General features: G+C 41.0%; 1 protein-coding gene and 1 long non-coding RNA gene across 2 annotated transcripts in view; one reads left to right on the top strand and one right to left on the bottom strand.

Annotated features, from left to right (window-relative positions):
- RYR3 (ryanodine receptor 3) overlaps nt 1-18,114 on the bottom strand; it is a 526,048-nt gene that overhangs the window by 381,539 nt on the left and 126,395 nt on the right. The gene's annotated exons all lie outside the window — the stretch shown is intronic.
- On the top strand, nt 1,193-2,376 carry LOC122222233. The gene is made up of 2 exons (XR_006203668.1): nt 1,193-1,524; nt 1,895-2,376. It is a non-coding gene; the product is annotated as an uncharacterized LOC122222233 (long non-coding RNA).

Raw genomic sequence — 18,114 nt, 5'->3', positions numbered from 1 at the left:
ACGAGAGCTCTGTCCACTAGTAGACAATGCCACCCTGCTCCCCACGGTTCTGTCTCAGCACCCCGGGCTCTGTACACTGATCCGCAGAAACATTTGACATGGGGCAGCCTGAGACGAGGGCAGGAGATGGAGTGTTTTTGCTGCCTGCACAGCCACAGCAAACGTGACTTGGGGCTTGGTGGCATCCAGTCCCTCCCCTCTCTGCCTCTGATCTAGCCTTAGGAATCAATTATGCGTTATAATCTCGCGATCAGGCTCTTGTTTTCCCAAATCAAGTACAGCCAATGGACTCAAGAACTAATTATTTCCCAGGACGTGCTCTTTGTGCAGAAGGGCGTCTCAGAATCTCAGATTCATGATCAGACACCTGAACTCACTAGCCTCTGCTTGGGTGGGGGCACGGCAAGTGATGCCCCTGGAATTCTTCCCTTTGAAGAGTGTTCCTGCTAAGATGTCCACAGAACTAGCTCAGAGCTGCAGCCTTATCTTCTCTCTGGGTCTCCATGCTTCAGTCACAATAAGGGCAGTGGAATATGGATTGAGAGGAAGGAAATGACTAATTTGTGGATAATTTGCTCCCTAGGAGGGACAGGTAGAACTGCCCCAAGCAAAAATTCAAAATAGTTTTAAACATACTTCTGAATGTTCTCCCACCTCATTCAGAACCTGTTCCATTTCCTCAACTCCCTTTTGTCACTCTCCTCCCAGAATTTGTCTTGATGCTTCCCTCTGGCTGAATACCTTCCCTTCACTCCAGCAGGAACAGCCAGTCTTTGGAACGAAGATTTGAGCTCTGGAGTTACGGATCTACTCCTACACACACAGTCAAAACGTCCATGCTTCCAGTGTTATCACAAAAAGCAATCTGATTAAACCTCAGGAAACTGTCGAGATTCTTCCAGGTTTCATTAGGGCATGGGAGTTATTTTTACAACACATGGCACTGCTACATTTGAAATAGGTTACCAAGAAAACAAATGTATTTCTGTCATGTGTTCAATAACCTTCCCCCACTCATGGTACGTTATGCCACAGACAACCTCTCCAATGGCCTCCAGTGATTCACACCCCTGTATAATCCCTGCCTGCCCCCTGAACATGGCGAGACCTAGTGGCCTCATTCTGACAAAAAGAATACAGCAAAACCCAGTGTGATGTCACTTCCAAGATTAGGTCACAAAGAGACCGGAGCTTCCATGTTATGCATCCTCCCTTGTTCTTTCTGGTGGACACCAGCTGCCCCATATAGAGAGATCCATGTGGTCAGGAACCGCTATCTGTTGCCAACAGTTCACAAGGGCCAGTCACTGCTAACAGCCAGGTCAGTCACCTTGGAAGTGATCCTCCTTCAGTCCAACACTGAAATGACTACAGCCCCTGATGACACCTAGACTCAGCTTGAGAGAGACCCTGAACCAGCAAACTCCGCTAGGCTGCATCCAGATTCTTGACCCACAGAAATTGGGAGATCATAACCGATGTTTGAAACCACTAAGTTTGGGGTACTTTATTACACATCAAGAGGTAACTCATTACTCTGAATCACAAGTTCTGAGCACTGAAATGCCTCAGGACATTCATGTCAGGCCCTAGAGTCACAAATATCTGACATTTGTACCACTACTACCTCCTCGCCCCTTTTTTAAAAGTTTATTTCAGAGAGAGAGAGAGAGAGAGAGAGAGAGAGAGAGAGAATATCCCAAGCAGGCTCTGCACTGGCAGCATGGAGCCCAATGCGGGACTCGAACTCAAAAACCGTGAGATCATCACCTGAGCCAAAATCAAGAGTTGGACGTGATGTGACTGAGCCACCCAGGTGCCCCCACCACTTCCCTTTCTGGACCTGTGGGAGGTGTGGATCATCCATCCTTGTGTTTCTCTCCTCACACTCCAGGCAGCCACCTACAATCAACTGGAATGGGCAACCAAGATAGAGCCCTTTGTCCTCAGGCTCCGGTCTGTCACAAAAGTGTCATCACCTCTGTCAACTAATGAGGCCCAGAATCAGCTTCTTCAAGACCTTGGCTCCCTTACTCTCTTCTCTGCTTTACTTTAAAAGTCTAACTACACTGGGGCAGTAAGAACACACAAAAAAATTTGTGTTTTGATTTCTAGATAAACCTCACCTTTGCTCTCTCGGCAAAAGATCCCTCATTACTTTATCATTGTGGAAATACTTATCCGTGACCAGAATTTTATGTAAATTCCTTATTTCATCACTGTTCAGCCACTTTCAAATCTCACTTGCAATGTTCCTTCTTTGTTCCCTTCTTCAAAAATATTCATCTCTTCCTCTAGAAAGTCTACAATAGTCTCCCCTGGTCAGGATGTTTTATAACTCACCTAGAAACATGAATAAAAGATTGGCCTCCTTAAGTCTTTCAAGGTTCTTTTCGTGCTCAACCGGTGCATCTTTTCAATGGTGCACCGGGTTGCCTAGAGGGAAGGGTCTGCTGTTGAGTCTTATCTATTCTTAGTCCCAATTAAACACGACTTGGGTAAGGAAAAGGAGGAGGGGCAAAAGGCAATGCTAAAATTCAAACCTTTCCTTCTAAAAGAAATGTCAGGATAGAAAACTGGCTCCACTTTCTCCTGTGGTTAGCAGCTGGGAAGAATTCTGCTTCCCTGAGAGGCGGTGCCCACAGTCAGAGAGTCCCTCCGTGGAAGATTCAGCCACCTCCAGGCAATGGGAACCAAGAGTAGATGGGAGGCAGGAACCTGAAACCAGCTTAGGAGGAGATACAACCTCTTCACAGGATTAGCTCTGTCCTATTTAATTCCTCTGTCAAAGATATCCAAGTTGAAACTATAATGCAGGACAATTTTCATCAATTAAGTCAGTAATTTCTCTAAAAAAAAATAAAACGAAATAAAACGTATTTGCATAATTACCTTACCTTTGATACTTTTTAATTTGGGGATCTTGAGCAAGTAACTTAATTCACTGAGCCTTTGCTTCCACATACTCAAAGTGAGATTTTATAGAGAGTATAACTCATGGTGAGTGCATACGAAACAGTACTTATTATGATTATTATCTACTGAAGTAAATAACAACAGAAAGTTGTGATCTGAGCTTTAGAGCCATGTTGAACAAAAGAACTTTCTGTGATGATGGTAGTGTTCTAAAATCTGTGTTCAATACAGCAACCAGGAGACATGTGTGGCTACTGAGTACTTGAAATGTGGTTAGCCTGAGGAACTGACTTAATTTTATTTTAGTTCATTTAAATTTAAATACCTACATACGGCCAGTAACTACCATATTGGACAATGCAGCTTTACTTTTGATTGTCTGCATTGACCAGAAAGCCCCACAAAATATAACCTTGACGTCTTAAGGAGTCCAAGAGCCCAATATTGCTCTGAAGAAAGCCCCTTGTAAATGGGCATGGGATGGAGAGGGAAGTCCTTGCAGGCAACGATAGTGCATCTGACCTACAATTAACAGGATATTCAGTTCCAGTTCTGAAGACTACTGATCATTTGTACCCTGTTATCATCACCTAGTCACCCTAGTGGCTACTGGTTGGATGAACTCAGGGGGTTCTCTGTGTGAATCTAGTAAGAATATGGGAATTTAAAATAGTATCTAGTTCCAAGCAATGAACAGATTACCTATACTGATGCTATGTGAAATATGTAAGTTGTTTGCAAGCTAATATTAACATCTATGTATCCTTCATCTCCTTATTTATTGAGCACTCACTACATGCTAGGCTAAACACCAGAGTACAAAGTTAAAAAACACCATTCTTGACCTCGTTTCTCTCATTCTAGTCACAGAGACAAAAGTAAAGAACATGGTACAGGGTGAGAAGTAAAATAAGGTGGATTAAAGAGTGTGATCGACTCCATTTGTTGGAGACAGAGCAGAAAAGCTTTCTCAGAGCAGGAGGCAGCAAAGCAGAGTCACGAAGGCACCGCACAACTTGCCATCTCCAAAGTGAGTTAGACAGGGAAGGGCGCTCCTGGCAAAGAAGTCTATGTGGAACCAGGCATCTTTGAAAAGCATCAACACTTCATGATTGGCACTTAGGAAGCAAATCTGGGAGGAACAGAGAACAGTGGGGATTAGAACACAAAAGACCATCCCACAGAATTTAAATCTTATCTCCTAGAAAATGGGACACCACTAAAGGATGTCAAATAGTAAAGGAACATTGAGATTGGGGATCCGATCTCTCTGATGCTGTGTGGGAGATCAGAGGGAGGGCAGGACAGGAGGCATGGGGATGTACCACAAGACCTATGCACCAGTACAGGGGGTGGGTGTGATGGAGGGGAGTCAACAGTGGTTAACAACATTAAGATACTAAAAGAAAGGCTGGAAACTTCCACATTAGAGTTTTGGTGGGGGGGGTTAATATGATTGAAATACTTTGATGAGCTTAATTGTGTTCCCCCCAAATTCATGTTTAAGTCTTGACCCCCAGTACCTCAGAATGTCACTATGAGAAAGAACCTTTAAAGGGGTTACTGAGGTTAAATATGGGGTCATTAGGTTGGCCCTCAATCTAATATGACTGGTCTCCTTGTAAGAAGAGGAGATCAGGACACAGACAAGCACAGAGAAGTCAGGTGAAGGCACTGGATGAAGACAGTCATCTATAAGCCAAGGAGAGAGACCTCATTAGAAACCAACCTTGGTGACATTTTGATCTCAAAGCCCCAGCCTGCAAGCCACGAGAAAGTAACTTACTTTCTTTGAGCTACCTGGGTCAGTAGTCCTTTGTTACAGCAGCCGTAGCAAACTAATACAAACATAGTATGTCTACCTTTACACCAATTTCCACCCATATAAAGTGACATGGGCCTTTATTATAAAGCTTCCATATCTGGGAGAGTAATGCTTGAGTTTTCTTAGGTCTTAAATTTAAAAAGAATTTTTTTTTTACTCCAATCTCTTTCGCCCAGTCCTCATGAGAACACGAATTTGAACAAGTCAGGAAAATAGAAGTTAGTGAGGCCAATAGAAGTTAAAGGCATTTTTCTCCAGGTTCCAGAAAAAGATTATTAGTTCACATTCTAGAAAGCTCTCACAGAGAAAATAATTACGAGTGAGAATATTGAGAAACTAGCTCCACTAAAAACCCTACTCTGGACAACAACACTGAAGCCACTCCTCAGAGTTCGTGTACCGGGCTTAAGGGAAACACATCTACAACATCTCCTAATAAGGTGCCTCAGGGCCCTAGAACCTTCAGAATCTCAAGGCTCATCTTCATTATATAACCTAAAACACTTTATAATGTCATTTATGACAGCACAAAAAATACACCAAATTTCTTCTTTGGCTGTGAAATGTATAAATCCAGTATCCCAGTACCAAATAAGGATGAAGTTGATTTTTAACTCGTATCAAGACAATACTCATTGAATTCTTCCCTTGAATTTCTTAAGTCTCAAAAGGGCTTTCCTGTCTGTGTGCCCGCGCACGTGTGTGTGTGTGTGTATTTATTCTTGTGGTGAAACGAGATATGCAAAGACGGGAATTCACATTATCTGAGACCGAAAGACAGAGGCAGGGTCTCTGTACTTTAATGATGTTTACTAAACCCTAGGCCCACCACGTGTCTGCTACCTTCCCTAGAGGGGACTTCAATCAGGAAAAATAAGATGTATTTCTCTCCTCAGATGGCTAATAAGCATTTCAATGTGAATAGGCCAAAGACTAACCTTTTCATTTCTTACTGTCTTTGTCAATACTGCAAATAACACCATTCACCCAGTTGTTCAAACCTCAAACCTAATACTAGTTTTTTTAATTGGGGCATAATTAACGGTGCTATATTAGTTTCAGGTGACAATATAGTGATTCCGTAACTCTATACATTACTCAGCACACTTCATAAGTATATTCTTAATCCTCTTTATGCAAGGTTTATTTTTTCTTTTAAAAAATTTTAATGTTTATTTTTGAGAGAGAGAGAGAGAGAGAGAGAGCGAGCTTGAGTGGGGGAGGGGCAGAAAGAGAGGGAAACAGAATCTGAAGCAGGCTCCAGGCTCTGAGGTGACAGCACAGAGCCCAACGCAGGGCTCGAACCCACCAACTGTGAGATCCTGACCTGAGCCCAAGTCAGATGCTTAACTGACTGGGCCACCCAGGTGCCCCTCCAAAGTTCATTCTTGATTCCACCTTCCCCTCACCCCTCTATCAGTCCCTCAGAAGCTCCTATCGCTGCCACCTCCAAACACACCCTGTCTTCCCATGTCACGGCACCCTCGCTGCCCACTCAGGCCCAAGCTCTCCCACCTCTGCTCTGACCATGTCAACAGCTTCTTCATTCACCTCCCTGCTCCCTTCTGCTCTCCAGCCTGGTTGACATCTCAGCAGTCAAATGGAATCCTTTCAAGACATAAAAGATCATCCCTCTTCTCTGCTAACCACCCTTCAAGACTCTGGATTTATTCTGAGAAAAACTGGAAACCCCTTGTCTTGTTCTCCAAGGTCCAACGTGAGCCATCCACTGCCTTCATCTCTACCTCAACTGTCATTCACTGGGACACACACAATGGCCTTATGTCCTTGAAAGTGACAAGCCTTTCCTCTTTTCAGGGCTTCTGAACTGACCCTTCTCTCTGCCTGTAAGGCTCTTCTGCTAGCTCCTGCATGTGGCTGGCTCACCCACCGCTTGGGTATGAGGCTGGAACCGAAGTGCTGAGACTCCCTCCCCTTTACCCTCTCTCCCCCACCAACAGTATTTCAGAGCACCTGCCACAGTCCATCTATGCACGTGCCTTCTCATTTGGCTCTTCCCCATTGCAAAGTCGGTTCCGTGAGGGCAGGGGGGTGTCTTCTTCATCCCTCCACCTCCTACCACACTCTGCACATGGCCAACGCTCTGTAAGTAGTCCCCAAACAAACGTGACCTCGGAGTGGGGACCATGGCTGTTTCACACTGAACCCGGCATAATGAGGTACTCTCCTACTGCTCTGAAATTGCAATTAGCAAAATAAGAATCACTTTTAATTTTTCTGATTTTCACAAAGCAAATTAAAATGCAGATGGGCTAATTTGAGGGGCGGCTGCTAAGAAAACTTCCTGTTCTAACAAGCTTCCCACTCACATGGCCAAATAATCAGTGTCACTTAGCTGTCTATACTGAGTCTGTGATTGCCTCCTGGACTCAGCTTTGAGCAGAGACCCCATTAGTAGCTCATGAAATAGAACACAACTCCCACCAGAATTTTATTATTGTGAATCCCAAGTTGGTTCTCCAGACTAAAAATTTAATTTCAAGAAGTGGTAACCACAAAGTCCTCAAATTCATTTCAGGCACACCGGGCACCTTGCAATCATCACTGCAATATAACCCACAGGGTATAACATAACTCAATTGCATATGATGGGGGCCTCCTCCAGGAACTGTCGTGTGTTGGATGGAACAGATCTTTCAAGCCGTCCTATGTGGAACCCCAGGTGAACTGTCAACACAGATGCTGAAATCACCAAAGATGATAACAGGAGCTAAATGAAGGCAGGAAAAAAAAAGGAATCCTAAGGAAAATATAATTAAGAGTATCCCACTACTGTGTGCAGATGGTTGAGGCATATGCAGTGAATTCCTGAATGAATGAGTAAGCTGGACATGTTTCTTTTGTGTCTGCTCCATCAATTCCAGAGTCTGGGGTCTCCAGGTCTTCTGAAAACAATAAAGGACTTGACAGACAATTACTCCTCTTAATGTCAAACCTTCTTTCCCACTTTAGGTAAGTAACACTTTTGATGTGATATAGTCTCATTATCATCAGGAGCTGGTCTCTATCTAATTTCTCAGGGGAAAAAAAATGGGCTAATATCTTTTTAAGTCAATTATAAACTTTTGCTTTGTTAAACAGCCCATACTGAACATAATTTAGCCCACTGTTAATAACAAGGCTCACTGTAATCAAGTTAAATTATTATTTTGTGCCCTTAATGTGTCTGGTGGCCTATTTTAACAGCTCAAGGGCATCACCCTTTGAATTTTTCTGACTTACAGAGTGGTTCATTTTCTAGCTGTTGACTAGAAATATTTTGCTTTTGTTTATACAGCTTATAATTCCCCTCCTTTCTCCCACCTTCCAATGTGCTGTGGTCTAGAAATCCTAACTACCAAAACAATCAGAACAATTTTGACTTAAGGACAAATACACTTTGATTATGGCCCTTTTCAGTGAATAAATATGTGAATTTAGTGTTTTGGCTTTGTGGCATCTATTTTGCCTGTTCAGAGGCTTTTGCTTATTATTAGATTACCAATTATTACATTTTAAATGTCCACAGATAGTGGATACGTGACCTCCAGATAAATTATTACTATGGTTGAAACTTTCATCTAAAACCTATTTGGCTTAAGAAAAGGAAATAAGTAAAATATGACATTTCCAAGCCATGTGCAACCTGCTGATATAGTCAGGTGGTTATAACCTCTGGTGCTAATTGTCTTTCTTATCAGCATCACTATTATCAAATGTCACTTCTTTGTAAACTCACTGCCCTATTTAGTTCAGTCAGAAGCATCACAGAATACCATCTCACACTGAAATCCTTAAATCTAATTCTTCTTTGAAACTAAAAAAAAGAAGTTTTAGAAGCAATGAAAGCACTAATGTATAAAGCAGCACGGTCAAAGGCGGAGGAAGTCTTTATGTTTTTTAGGTTTATTTATTTTTGACAGAAAAAGAGAGAGAGTGACTGTGAGCAGGGGAGAGACAGAGAGAGAGAGAAAAAAAAGATAAAGAATCCCAAGCAGGCTCTGCCCTGTCAGCACAGAGCCTGACGTGGAGCTCACAACCCATGAACCAGGAGATCATGACCTTACCCAAAGCCAAGAGTCAGATGCTCAACCAACTGAGCCACCCAAGTGCCCCAAAAGCAAAAGTCTTTAAACAATGAACTTCTATAGCAAGGCATTTTTGAAAAATTAATTCTATGATTACAGAGTTTTGAGAAGATATGAGAGAGCTGGTTTGGTCAAGTGGCTGAGAGCATGGGCTCAGGAACCAACAAAATGTGTGGGTTTGAGTTTCCATTTGTATGAGCTTGTGTGACCATCGGAAAATTACTTCTCTCCCTTTGCCTCTATTTCCTCACCTAAAAAATATAGTAATGGCACCTACTCATCAGTTTTTTGTACAAATTAAATCATTTGCTATGTTCCTGGAAATTAAGTGCTACAGAAGTACTAGTTAAAACACCTTTTATACAAAGATGATCCCTACCAATGGATTTTCGGTCCAAATGACATTTGTTAATGCCATTGCTGAAACAGATGGTCAGAAAGCCAGAATGAACACTGTGCCAAACAGAGAATAAAATGGTGTGCAATTTCCGCTAGGTATTCTTAACCCTAACTGTAGCACGACTGCAATAAATCAATTCGGTGAAGAGTACTATAAATTTAATCCATAGCACTCAGCTTTGTTCACAGCCTGCCCAGAATGATGGCAGACCCTCACCACTGAAGTGACCCTGAAGATGTGGCTGGCTGAGCACAAAGTGCTTGGTAATGACAGAAACCATTCAGCTGTGCAACGCGTGTAACAAGGGGAAGAAACCACTGCTACACAAGGGCAAGTAACTTGAGAAATCCTTGTTACCACCACCAGAACAAGCCAGGGACAAGTCGGCCTGCCCCTGAATTCAGAGCTCTGGGCACTTGTTTGTTTGCAGCTCTCCTAACTTCCTTTCCTTTTTTGCCTTCTATGTACTTGGTAAAGTGCATTTATTAAAATGCTCTCACTAGGGGGCGCCTGGGTGGCTCTGTCGGTTAAGCAACCGACTTCAGCTCAGGTTATGATCTCATGGTTGATGGGTTCGAGCCCCATGTCAAGCTCTGTGGGCACAGCTCAGAGCCTGGAGCCTGCTTTGGATTCTGTGTCTCCCTCTCACTCTCTGCCCCTCCCCCACTACTCATGCTCTGTCTCTCTCTCTCTCTCTCTCTCTCAAAAATAAACATATACAAAAAAATAAAAAATAAAATGCTCTCACTAGGTCTATTCAGTACTACTTCTCAAGGTGAATTTCATGGACCATCTACATCACATTCATCTACAAGTTGAAAAATTCAGATTTTAGGGCTCTGCCAAGTTGAAACAGAATCTAATAGGGATGGAACCTGGAATTTTAGAATATTTAAAAAGAAACCCAAAAGATACATGGAGAGGCTATGTTGGAGAATCACTTTGATACCCGCACATTTTAAAGTCCTCATGAATGATATTTAGGATCAGATAATTCTTTGTTATCAGGGCTGTCCTATGTGTTGTAGGATGTTCACCAGCTTCGCCTGCTTCTACAGCAGATGTCAGTAGCACTACCAACATGCCCACTGCAACAACCAAAACCACCTCCAGACATTGTCAACTGTCCCCTGGTGGGTAAAACCACCCCTGATTGAGAACCACTGAGCTAGTCCAACCTCAGACACACACACACACACACACACAGGAATATCACTCGGCCATAAAAAACAATGAGATCTTTCCGTGTGCAACAATATGGATGGACCTAGAGGGTGTTATGCTAAATGAAGTAAGTCAGACAACGAAAGACAAAACCATATAATTTCACTTACACGTGAAATCTAAAAAACAAATGAACAAACTAAAAAACAGACTCTTACATATGGAAAACTGGTAGTTGCCAGAGGGGAGCCACGTGGGGGGATTGGTGAAATAAAGTGGATTAAGAGGCCCAAACTTCCAGTTATAAAATAAGCCACAGAGATTCAAAGTATAGCATAGGGAACATTGCACGTAACAAATAGTGGCTCCACTTACTGTGGTGAGCATTGAGTAATGCACAGAATTACCAAATCACTGTATTGTATACCTGAACCTAACATTATCAATTATACTTCAATAATCTAAATAAATAAAACCACTTAAGAACATAGGAAAAGATAAAGACTACTCTCATTCATTAGCATAAATTAAAAAAGAATAACTGCAAACTGAATCCAGTAGAGAAAAAGATAAATGATGATAATAATAATCGAGCACATTCTTGGGGCGCCTGGGTGGCTCAGTCGGTTAAGCGGCCGACTTCGGCTCAGGTCATGATCTCGCGGTCCGTGAGTTCGAGCCCTGTGTCGGGCTCTGTGCTGACAGCTCAGAGCCTGGAGCCTGTTTCAGATTCTGTGTCTCTCTCTCTCTGACCCTCCCCCGTTCATGCTCTGTCTCTCTCTGTCTCAAAAATAAAATTTAAAAAAACGTTAAAAAAAATTTTTTTAAATAAAAAAAATATATAAAAATAATCGAGCACATTCCAACAATTTTAAGTTGGGTATAACATCAGAAAGTATATTTATGTACTCGATCATATTAATGGAATAGAAAAACCATATGATGATCTTAACCGATGTAGAAAAAGCATTGGAATGTCAACTCACAAAAAACAAACAAAACCTCTAGTAGACTAGGAAGTGAAGGGAACTTGCTTAAGTCATATTCAATGATAAAACACTGAAAGGATTTCTTTAGGAAAATTAAAACTAGTCCTGTATAACCACTATCATTACTATTCAACATTGTGCAGTAAAATACAGCAAAAGACAAAAAGGTTTTCCAGACTGACTGCCCCAGTTTGCATTCCCATCAATAGTACAAGAGGGTTCTCCTTTCTGCACATCCTCACTAACACCTGCTGTGTCTGGTGGGGGTGATTTTAGCCATTCTGGCACGTGTAAGGTGATACCTCATTGTAGTTTTGATTTATATTTTCCTAATCTAGGATGTTGAGCATCTTTTCATGTGTGTGTTAGCCATCTGGATGCCTTCTTCAGAAAAATGTCTCTTCATGTCTGTTGCCCATTTTTAAATTGGATTATTTGTTTTTGGGTGTTGAATTTGTAAGTTCTTTATATGTTTTGGATACTAACCTTTTATGAGATATTTCATTTGCAAATATCTTCTCTATTCCATAGGCTGACTTAAGTTTCGTTGATTGTTTCCTTCGCTGAGCAGAAGCTTTTTATTTTGATGAAGTCCCAATAGTTTATTTTTGTTTTTGTTTTCCCTTGCCTCAGGAGACATTGACTGTAAGAGGTTAAGGACTGTGTTCTCCTCTAGGATTTTTACAGTTTCATATCTCATATCCAGGTCTTTAATCCATTTTGAATTTACTCTTGTGTATAAGAAAGTTGTCCAGCATTATCTACAATGGCCAAACTATGGAAACAGCCCAAGTGTCTACTGACTAATGAATGGATAAAGAAGAGGTAAATATATCACACAATGGAATATTACTCAGCCATAAAAAAAAAACAATGAAATCTTTCCATTTGCAATGACCTGGGCGGAGCTACAGAGTATTACTCTAAGTGAAATAAGTCAGAGAAAAACAATGACCACACCATTTCACTCATATGTGGAATTTATGAAAGAAAACCAAGGAGCCAAGGGGAATAAAGAAAAAGAGGGAAACCAGGAAACAGACTCTCAACTATAGAGAACTGATGGTTACCAGGTGGATGGAGAGATGGGTCAAATAGGTGATGGGGATTAATGAATGCACTTGTGATGAGCACCAGATGTTGTATGAAGTGCTGAATCCCTATACTGTACACCTGAAACTAATATTATACTGTGTATTAATTAGAATTTAAATAAAAACTTTACAAAATCCATTATTTGCAGTGTATATAACTTCTTGCCTAGAAATCCCACATGAATCCAAAGAGAACTATTGAGAATTTCACAAGGTAGCTAGTTCTAAGATCAACATCCAAGAAGGCAAAAAGTATTCCTACATCCCAGTTGTAAAGGGTTACAAAACCAAGAAGATTTAAATAAAACAAGAAGAGGGGTGCCTAGGTGGCTCCGTCGGTTAAGCATCTGACTTTGGCTCAAGTTATGACCTTTCAGTTTGTGAGTTCGAGCCCTGCGTAGGGCTCTGTGCTGACAGCTAGGAGCCTGGTACCTGCTTTGGATTCTGTGTCTCCCTCTCTCTCTGCCCCTCCCCTGCTTGTGTGCTCTCTCTCCAAAAATAAAAATTCAAAAAATCAAAAATAAATAAAACAAGAAGATATAATAAGAGGGGGAGAGGGGAATATAATACCGAAAGATTAAAAGAGCTGTATTTTAATTTTGAACGTTGAGCTTCACTTCTTGACCATAAATCAACACGTGACCCAATCACTTGCATTCCTACTTCAATTTCAGAGCACCCACAGAAAAGACCTTCTAGTTTGTTTTATTTGTATCCTTTTGTTTGCGTAAGTCCTTGGAGACTGTAGTTTACTGTTTTATGGGCAAGAGTGTATATTTATCTGACATAAAGGGTAATGTGCTATCGATTCCATTCTTTTAGTTATGTTTTTAGATCTATCAATTTCAGAAGAAAATCATAAGCCTTACAGACATTAAAAAAGACCTGAATAAATGGACCATGATCAAAGATAAAAAAGAGAATGTAAAAAACGTCAATGTCCTCAAATTGATCTATAAATGCACTACAGTGCAACAATAAGCAGCAAGTGTGTGTTTAACCTGATAAGTTAATTCAAAAAATTATATGTATGGAAGATAAAAGAGTAATAGCTAAGACACTTACAAGAAGAATAGTGAATAAGGGAGGAAGACTTGCCCTACCACACAAAAACACTCTTTTAAGAAGTTCTAGTAGGGGCACCTGGGTTACTCAGTTGAGAGTCCAGCTCTTGATTTTGGCTCAGGTCATGATCTCAGGGTCAGGGGATCAAGCCCTGTGTTGGGCTCCGTGCTGAGTGTGGAGCCTTCTTGGGATTCTCTCTCTCCCTCTGTCCCTCTCCCCAATTTGCACGCTCTCTAAAAAAAGACAAAACAAAAACTTCTACTAAGGGAATGTGGTGCTGGGGCTGAGATAAGCATCTAGACCAATGGAAAAGTACAGTGCAGGAATAGACCACTGGCAGATCCCGTGAGTTGGTTCACTCAGTACTTATTTCAACCCCATCCCTCTTGCTTTTGTACGTAGTGGAGGCTACTCAAACACTCTAATCCCTAGCCTCCTTTTAGCTAAGGGTGGCGTATTTAACAGTTTTATATGGTATGATTTAGGCATAAATCATCAGGGAAATTTTCTCTTCCTGAAAAATTACAAGGGAATGAATTAAAAAGATCAGGTTTACAGTTCCCTCTCTTCTTCCTGACTTGAACATAGATACAATGCCTGGACATCAGCAGCCCTCTTGTAACCACAAGGAAAGTTAAGCATGGCAGAGTTGTCATATAAAAGCCGTTCAGGACCTTGACGATGCTGTTAAATGGCTTGCCAGCCTCAACTACTTTCCCCAGACTACTTACTAGATGAAACACATCCTGTTTAACAGGTAATATAGTCTATTCCTTATAATCAAACAGAACGTTAACTCACACATACACACAATCTTGATATTGACAGAGGTCCAAGTATCAATCATTACAATCAGTGATGCCAAGCCAAATGGTTAGCCACCTGAACAGACTAGATTCCTCACTTCAGAACTCAACAACAGCAATCCCAGGGGTTATTTTTTTAAGCTTAAAAAAAACTGAGTTAGTTGACACACATTACATTAGTCTCAGGTGTACAACACAGTGATTCAACAAGTTTATCTGTCATGCTATGCTCACCCCAAGTGTCCCTACTGTTTGTCACCACGTAATGCTATTAAAATGCTATTGGCTATATTCCTTATGCCGTGCCTTCTATTTCTGTGACTTACTCATTATGTAACTGGAAGCCCATAATGTAGCGACCACAATGTAAGTAATGATCACTTACGTAAGGAACAATTGAAAGATCACACATCTTGAAAGACTAATACATCAGATTGCATTAAAATTAAAAAATACAGCTTCATCAAAAGACAGATAAAATAACAAGACAAGCCAAAAATTGGGAGATCATTGTAACATATAACCAACAGCGTAACAATCATAATGTACTCAGTAAGAACTCTTACAAACTATTTAGAAACTAAAGTAACCCAGTATAAAAATAGGAAAAATCCATGAGCAGCAATTCCAAAGAAGAAGGGAACACAGATGTCTGATATATATACGAAAAAGATGCCCAACCTCAATGCTAATAAAAATTAAGGACACAATGTGACACCATTTCATTCTATCAGATTTGAGAAAAAAAAAAAAAAAAAAAAAAAAAAAACCTCTAAGAAAACCAGTATAGCAAGGACGTAGAATAAGGAGGATTTAAACATTGATGGTGCAAATGTAAATTGGTATAAGCCCCACTCTGCAATACAATTTGGCATTATATGATACCGATAAAGATGCACACAGCTTAGGGGCGCCTGGGTGGCTTGGTCGGTTAAGCGTCCGACTTCGGCTCAGGTCATGATCTCACGGTCCGTGAGTTCAGGCCCCGCGTCGGGCTCTGTGCTGACAGCTCAGAGCCTGGAGCCTGTTTCAAGTTCTGTGTCTCCCTCTCTCTCTGCTCCTCCCCTGTTCATGCTCTGTCTCTCTCTGTCTCAAAAATAAATAAACGTCAAAAAAAAAAAAATTAAAAAAGATGCACACAGCTTATTTGACCCATCAATTCTCACCTCTAAATATAAACACTGTAGAAATTCTCACCCACATACAAGCATGTGTATAGTAGCACAGTTTTGAATTAGAGTGTGTGCATGCACGCGCACACACAATCCCAAACTCTGACAGAATAAAATCACTGTGATAAAAGTATGCATTGGAATACCACAGAACAGTTGATAACTAATAGGAACGATGATATATATATCTCAGCATAAATGAAACTCAATAAAATTGCAGTAGAGTATGGAGTGTGATACCATTTATATGAAAATTTTAAAAAGGAAAAAAATAATGTTTTAATAAACACTAATGTGTTTAGAGAAATATATATGTAGCAAACCCTAAAGAGAAATGACAAATAGAGTTATTTGGTCAGAGGTTATCACCAAAGAGAAGGGAGAGGAATACAATTGGGAAGAGACACTCAGTTATTTATAATGTCTTGTTGCTTTAGCTGAATAGCAAAGACATGTGTTCCTTTTTATTTTTTGTACCTCACAGACAGGTACTATTTATTTTTATACGAATACAGTGTTTTGTAAAATTGCCAAGGTTCTACATCAAATCCCGTTTTCAAAAATCTTGCCATGAAATTGGTCACTGCTCTTCTGTTATCAGAGGAGATGGCTTTAGGGACATGGAAATATGATCAAGAATAAATGGATTCAACCGAATTCCAACACCTTCTGAGGTATACTCTGAGATCTCTATGTGCAGATGACAGAGAGCTCCCCCAGCTAAAATAAGCTCTAAGCACCGCATCTACGATACATCGGAGGTGATTTGCAGAACCAACTTCTGAAGCTGTGCCTGGCAAACAATCAACAAACAAGTAGTGAATTTTACCATGGGGGAGCACAAGACAGTATTTTTACTGAAAAAATAATCCATATTCGACCAACTGCCTGATGAGCTTTCTCTCTGGCACAACTTAGAAAAGAGGACTTGATGGGGCGCCTGGGTGGCTCTGTCAGTGAAGTGTCTGACTTCAGCTCAGGTCATGATCTCTTGGTTTGTGAGTTTGAGCCCTGCATCAGGCTCTGTGTTGACAGCTCCGAACCTGGAGGCTGCTTCGGGATTCTGTGTCTCCCTCTCTCTGCCCTCCTCTGCTCACACTCTGTCTCTCTCTCTCAAAAACAAATTAGCATTTAAAAAACATTTTTTTAAAAGAGGACTTGATGACGGGGCGCCTGGGTGGCTCAGTCGGTTAAGCGTCCGACTTCGGCTCAGGTCATGATCTCACGGTCCGTGAGTTCGAGCCCCGCGTCGGGCTCTGTGCTGACAGCTCAGAGCCTGGAGCCTGTTTCAGATGCTGTGTCTCCCTCTCTCTCTGCCCCTCCCCTGTTTATGGTGTGTCTCTCTCTGTCTCAAAAATAGATAAACGTTAAAAAAAAAATTTAATAAAAAAAAAATAAAAGAGGACTTGATGACAACACAAACTATTTCTAAAGACATTGACCCAGTGTGGTATTGCCTAGAAAAATAGCCAACAAAATGTCAACTATCATCAGGAAAGGCACAAAGTATTATCTAGTAATTCTGGATAACAAGGGTGCTTGGATAACATATGGTACACTGTGTGCAGTTAAAATTGTTGCACTTGAAAATGAATTCATCTGGAAAAGATTCAAGAAGATTAAGTATAGTGATCAAGGGGATGTGGTTGTGTTCATAATGAAACACAAGAGTTTGCCCATCCGGAAACTAAGATTTCAAAAGGAGTATGACTGAAATATACCAACTTCTCCAAAGGTGTGAATGAGACATTTTAAAGCATGAGAGAAGGAGGGGGAAATCAACATAGATGGACAGCCTGCAATGTACTCAGCTACTAAATTTGGTGCTTTTTCACCCATGTTCATTTTATTTTTAAAATGTAAGAATTTTTTTATAATCATGTGAAACTCATTACTCCAAAAGATGCTACAGAATACATAAAAGTAACTTCTTACCTCTTCTTGCCCTTACTCATCACTGCATTTATTTCTCTACACATCAATCTTCCCTGTTGTTTTTTAAACTCTCTGAGAGTAACTTTACTTCCTTTTCATCTTTTATGTCCAGCACATAGTATCTGAGACAAGCTTTGGCACTTAATATATAAAGTGAAATAAGGGATGAAAATCTTTAGGTAACTCCAAATGTGCACTCATGGTTTAATAATGGAATGAAGGATTTGGGGAAGACATGCCTGACTTAGATACTTAGGTTTTTTAAGTAGCCTTCACAACCCAACACAGAGCCCAATGCAGGGCTTGAACTCACAAGCCTGAGATCAAGACCTAAGCTGAGATCAAGAGTTAGATGCTTAATCAACTGAGCCACCCAGGTGAACCTGATACTTGGGTCTTAAAAAAAATTACACAAGGATGCTCTTCTGTAACAATGGATGCCCTATAGAAGAGAGCGAGATGAGCAGTGTGTGTGGGGTGAGGGAGGGGGTAGTGGTGGTGGTTGTGGTGGGGAGGCTCCTGGGTCCAGTCCCAAGTGGCAGTTTTATGCTCTATACACACTAACAGAACACACACCTGAGTATACACAACATAAAACCCCAATCTATACAGCAGATAGCAAGGACTTAGAAGGTCTCCTATCTTCTTCCTCCCCAGTGT

The sequence above is a fragment of the Panthera leo genome, chromosome B3 (assembly GCF_018350215.1).
Source record: "Panthera leo isolate Ple1 chromosome B3, P.leo_Ple1_pat1.1, whole genome shotgun sequence".
Lineage (NCBI taxonomy): Eukaryota > Metazoa > Chordata > Mammalia > Carnivora > Felidae > Panthera > Panthera leo.
The sequence above is the reverse complement of the archived record's forward strand: the minus strand, read 5'-3'. Positions and strand labels throughout refer to the sequence as shown.